This window comes from Panulirus ornatus, chromosome 34, assembly GCF_036320965.1.
Source record: "Panulirus ornatus isolate Po-2019 chromosome 34, ASM3632096v1, whole genome shotgun sequence".
NCBI classification, from domain to species: Eukaryota; Metazoa; Arthropoda; class Malacostraca; order Decapoda; family Palinuridae; genus Panulirus; species Panulirus ornatus.
Window position 1 is genome coordinate 15,477,913 of NC_092257.1, and position 5,988 is coordinate 15,483,900.

At 43.0% G+C, this 5,988-nt stretch overlaps 1 pseudogene; it reads right to left on the minus strand.

Moving 5' to 3' along the window:
* The window catches only part of LOC139759925 (uncharacterized), a 104,805-nt pseudogene extending 103,493 nt beyond the window's left edge, over window positions 1-1,312 (minus strand).
* Between the last annotated feature and the right edge of the window lie 4,676 nt (window positions 1,313-5,988).

A 5,988-nucleotide genomic window follows, 5' to 3' on the forward strand; every position in this document is an offset into this window, starting at 1 on the left:
CAGTACACTAGTATATTCAAATATGACTGATTGCAATACGAGTATATCGCTCACACGTATACGACCACAAAGCTTCACCGAGCTCCGTCTTGCCTGAAGTCACACAGCGAAGGAAAAGTCATCTTTGTCGGGACAATATACCACTGGGATTACAGTCTCGTCAAAGGGACTTTTGGTTTTTAAAGGCATCCAGCATTACCCTGCTACTGGCAGTAGCGTAGCTTTGGACACCATGAATATTTCTAAGAATTGGGAGCATGGGTGTGGTTACAGATTCAAGAAAATAACTAGAAACGGGTTTAGATATACTGAAACTGGTTATCACATATCTGGACGCTGTCGAATGATCACAGTGTGTGGACAGCACTGATCAATTTACCACTCACAGTACGGACACTATTTTTCTTCGTACGTTTCACTAGATCATACTAGATGGAAAATATGCACACAGCAAATTTGATAGATGTACATAAGAAAATCTACGAAATTCGTACGTAGGTTCAAGACACACATGTACGAATGAATCCCTCCCCCCCAAAAAAAAAAAGATACGAAGATCTTACACTTACACGTTGATGCAGACTGAAGGAAGAGGACCTAGTTTAGAAAATACGTACACAGATAAGGACGCACAGGATGACTGCAATGACATACGGACGTAACCATGACTCGTACCACGTACAGGGGAGCCACGCTATAGGAGAACCATGCACGCTAACGTGCAAATCACGGACAGACACAGGGCACGCACGGAGGGAAACACGACGCGACGTACGGAGAAGCGCTCTGGCAAAGTACGGGCCACGGCCCACGTGCAGATCACACACGACAAGCATGCTTCCAAGGACACGCACACACACACAGAGCAACAAGCAAAGGCAACGTCAGGCCACAGATAACGTTGCCAAAAGCACCACTACTACCACCAACACACGGCAGCCCTCCGGACATGGACATGGGTCACGAAGACACACACACACATATACACACGGGTGTTGTTATCTTGCGCCACACCTCTCCCTCCCTCCAACACCCCCACCACCACCTCTTAAAACAGACACACTAATGGCATAATTAGAAAGACGATCACACGCGCACGCACACACACACAAAAGGAAGTGTCAGTGGACTGCGAGTGGAGAGAGACGAGGAGGGCAGGTGGCCACCCCTCCTCCTCTCACGAACGCACAACCTCGCCAACGCACAACCAAAGGGGCGAAGCACGTGTCTTACACGGGAGAACTCACCGGCCGCTCGCCACCTCTTCCCCCGACCAAGGCCAGCCACCAACTGAACCAGCGTAGCCCGCGCCGAGCCACAAACCCCTCTAAACCTACCCTCCTCCCCCCTCACCTCTCCCCTCTCTACCCTAAGGGGGTGTGGAAGAGGGGCAGTGGATGGTAGGAGGGGGGGATGGAGGGTACGTACAAGCAGTCTGTCCCCCTCTACCACCTCTCAAACCCCAAGGCGTGAAGGGTATAATGTATATAAAAGCATGTATTACTTTTGTAGGTTCAGTATCTATCCATAATGACTTGAGTAGCACATACATATATATTTTCTCTTCCATATACATCAATTAAAGGCCAGTCATCACGTAACTTCTAAGAAGATATTAGCAACTTGACGGCCAAAAGTCATCATTAAGATGCACAAACTTGAATAATGAACTCAGTCTTCAAATTGCAGCATTAAATCGTATATCAGAAAACATCATTTTCTAGCCAAAAGTTTTGACAGTAGATAAAAGCGGTATGACGCAGACTTACAAAGCAAAACAAGGCCTGGGACTTTTCAGTGATCTGTAAAAGAAAAGTATGTAAAATAATGAGAAAATATTGGGGGAATTTACCGAAAAATATCATACACAGAGTTGGAGCACTACTGTAATATATCTAACGTATGAAAAACTTAATTCAGTTCTACGAAATAGAGAAAGATATCTTTACTCACACATTTTTTCCTATCCATCTTGGGAATTAAGTGAACTCTTAATGGACAGTCTGACCGAGGATAATTGATTTACACAACTCTCATTAATTTCAAAACCTGACCTGATATATATTTCCCCCCATTTCAAACATCAGGGTAATGTAAACTTGCCAAGGTTCTCAGGAATCATCTGTACCGATTTTAAGAAATTCGTGAACCTGTGTTTTTCGTTATATTCTGCTGGCCACGAAAACTCTTTTTGTTTTACATTTCCGAAGTAAAAGAATTCTATGTTTTTGTAGACTAGAGAGACACAGACATGCAACGAATAACGATTTCTTCTTTTTTTCTTTACCTCCTTTTACAGGATCGTCAAAAACACTTCTCTCGCTCTCCAAAGGAAACCCCATTTCCCTGTTACTGGAAATAGAGCAGTCTTTAGAAAAAGGTCCTTGAATAATATATATATATATATATATATATATATATATATATATATATATATATATATATATATATATATATATTATTATGCAATTTATGAAATTTATATTCAACTGATACTCAGCCTAATATTTATCCATTCATACATACCCTGTCTATGTTTCTGAGGTTAGGGAATTCTGTATTATCTAACTCAGACAGACAGATAGACATGCTCAAATACATTCTGTTTGTCTGTCTGTCTGTCCCTAACCACAAAAATACAGACGGTGCTTTAATTAATGGCTGAACATAACATAGACAAAACACCTTTCACAAATTGATTCAAATCGAAGTATACACTTTGCGAACTCGTCAGAGATAAAAGAAAAAAATATCACAGTTCCATTTGCCCAAAAGGGGGAAAGAAAAATCAGAAGTCGAGTCAGTCCTCCCTAGCTTAGTCCCCCCTCCATCCTCTATATCACCGCTTCAGTCTGGGATCAAGTAAATGATGTAGAAAACGAGATAGTGAATACCCACCTCCCCATTCGGGTACAGGCGCTCCATGATAGCCCCACATCGTCGAGGCTAGATGCGATATCGTCCAAGTGAGGTATTGTAACGTTACGATAACGTAATCTTGAGATACTAGAACACTGAGTTACACTACATCTGATAATCGAATATCAGAGAATATCAAATAGAACACAGTAAAATGATATTCTGAGATCGTTTTTGATGTCAAACGAAGCTATAAGGATATGCTATCGTATATATTCTTTCAATATCTTCGTCTCTGGCTTTAAATATAGCTCAAAGTAGGGCTAAAAAGGATTGGGAAGTAGATGGGAAAAGAGAGGGAACATTAAGAGTTTTGGGAGGATGTGGGAAGGCTTTTGTGGGATCAAATCGAAACTGACAAGGAAGAAATGAGACGGCACAAAGTTTCAAGGCTTTGCCGTGTTCCGCTCACATCATATACCCATATTTCCTCCAACGAAGGGACCTTATGCCCACACCACAGCCGCCCGCCCATAACGCCCCTTACCCCTTTTGCAAGCCGCCCACTCACTCACCCGCCCACCATCTATGTTTACAAGCTTCTTCTCAGCCTAGCCTCTCAAGCATTGATATGTTCACAGGACCAGGCTAGTGGTCAGAGCGTTACACACACACACACACACACTCCCGTCCCTCTGTATACCCAGCTAACCTTGGCACCACCGCCTCTATCCTCATTTTCTATCCACTCATAGAATATCCACCAATTATATCCCTTATCATCTATAATTCTGTGCTACTCTGTCTCCAGTATTGGACGGTTTGAATAGACGTTAGTGGTTTGAAAGTGAGAACGTAAGGAAGAGAAATATGTTCAGAGACATCTATTATTATCCATCTATATTCTATATTAATACCTGTAGTTCTATAATATACACCTGTAGTCTATAATATACACCTGAAGTCAATGACAAACATCTATAATCCATCAAATACCTGTAATCTATGCTATACAACTGCGATCTATACGACAATATGTATAATCTATGATAAACACTAACATTCTACGACACAAAATGCTAATCCATGATGATATACACAGGTGCAAAATACACCTACAATCTCTAGTGCACATACCTGTTGTCTATATCATACACCTGTAAGATTAACGGCGTTCTACTGAACTCGCAAAATCTAATCACAGAGCCAGACGTAATTGGATCATAAACCTCATCAACCAGGGCAATATAAGGGGAATTACGACCAAAACACCAGCTCTCCAGGTTCTTGTTTACTTTAACACTTCTGACCTCCTACCTTGACTTTCCACAAGTTATTTTTTTCCCACTAGATAGTGAAGACAGACCCTTGTTCCCTTGTTTTCCTGTATACTATAACTTACTTCATCTTGTTCTTAAGTTATTCACATGACAGAGAGCATTAATCATTCATCTGAGATCTGAAAGTCAACTGTGGGGACACGTTGAATAACTTAAGGGAGGCAGATTAATCAGATATGCTCCACGTTTCGTTAATGGGATGGTTGGATTCAGCTATGGATAAATTCGAACCGAACTTCTTATCTTTCAATTACGAAACTTCCCCAAACTACATAACCTCTTCCCTCCCCCCCAACAGGGCCAGACCAGGGTCAGCCCTTCACCCTTACACCTAGGGTTTATTAGCATGTGTGTGTGTGTGTGTGTGTGTGTGTGTGTGTGTGTGTGTGTGTGTGTGTGTGTGTGTGTGAGTGTGTATCTTCAACACTCTCACAATGGAAATCAAGTCAGTCTAACTCTGCTAGACATAGATTTGCAAGTTTATCTATATACGCACATAAAGACACGTTCATATAACTAATATACGTACATTAATACGCCTGGGGCTAATCTGGCATGACAGACATACAACTAATAAAATGACAGTCTCAAAATTCAGGCGTAGATATACGCAGATGCACACAACACAGTCGGAACGGGGACTCACATGTTGTTTTCGTAATCACATGATAATTACCGATCATTATCACACGATTCCCCCCTTGAACAACACGTTCAATCAAGGCAATTACGACGCGTCCCAGTGCCCAGTTTCGCACCTGAGCCCAGGTGTTGTTAAGCTCGCTTCTGCCCCACCACTCTAACTACGGCCAGCTTGGCACAGCTGCAGCTTGACACAGCTGGTGGTCATCCCGGGACAGGACGGGTCACGCCCTCCCTGCTCTGTCGCTGGTGACCTCCCGCCCTCCTCCTCCTCCCCAGACACATGTCAGATCCACTCTCTGTTCACAGGACCCAGAGAGAACGACTGAAATCTTAAGTTTACCACAGTCTACCTCACAAGAGGTTTACATGGGTGACGCTGGCTGAATGAAGACATTGGTGAAGATAGTTGAACTGATTCTGGTTCAATTATTGATATACTGGTAGCCAATGCCATTATGCCTATAATCGCGTGCTGTGCTGATCAAATTCGGTCCTGTCTGGTGGCCTCAAGCAAATGTACTCTGTGGGTAAAGTCATGACTGCCAATCGATTACAGGTAATTGGTTGGCAGCATGAGTGAAATGCTTTACCCTTTAAGCACAACGGCACAATGCTTTGACCTGATCTTTAAAAAAGGTCAAATCAAAAGGCCCGGCTATAATACTCAAGGGTCGTACCGTCGTGCTGAAAGGTCATACCATCGGGCACAAAGACCGTACCATCGTGGACAAAGACCGTACCATCGTGGACAAAGACCGTACCATAGTGCATAAAGACCGTACCATAGTGCATAAAGACCGTACCATCGTCTTGAAGAATTGCACCATCGTGCTCACGAGGTCAAAACAAGACGAAAAAAAAAGAAATCTACCCCGATTCCCTCCAAAAAAGAAACTGGAGGTATTCACACCCTCACATCACGAGAGAGAGAGAGAGAGAGAGAGAGAGAGAGAGAGAGAGAGAGAGAGAGAGAGAGAGAGAGAGAACACCCAAGGGGTCAAATGCTTTACAAGACATAAACACGCGGGCTTTTTTTTTTCCCACCACATACCGACACGAAGTCGAGACCTTTTGTCTCCTGCATTATGTGCCCAGGACTTCCTATCTCACGGCAATTTTCTCTCAGTAATTCCTACGACCGTGT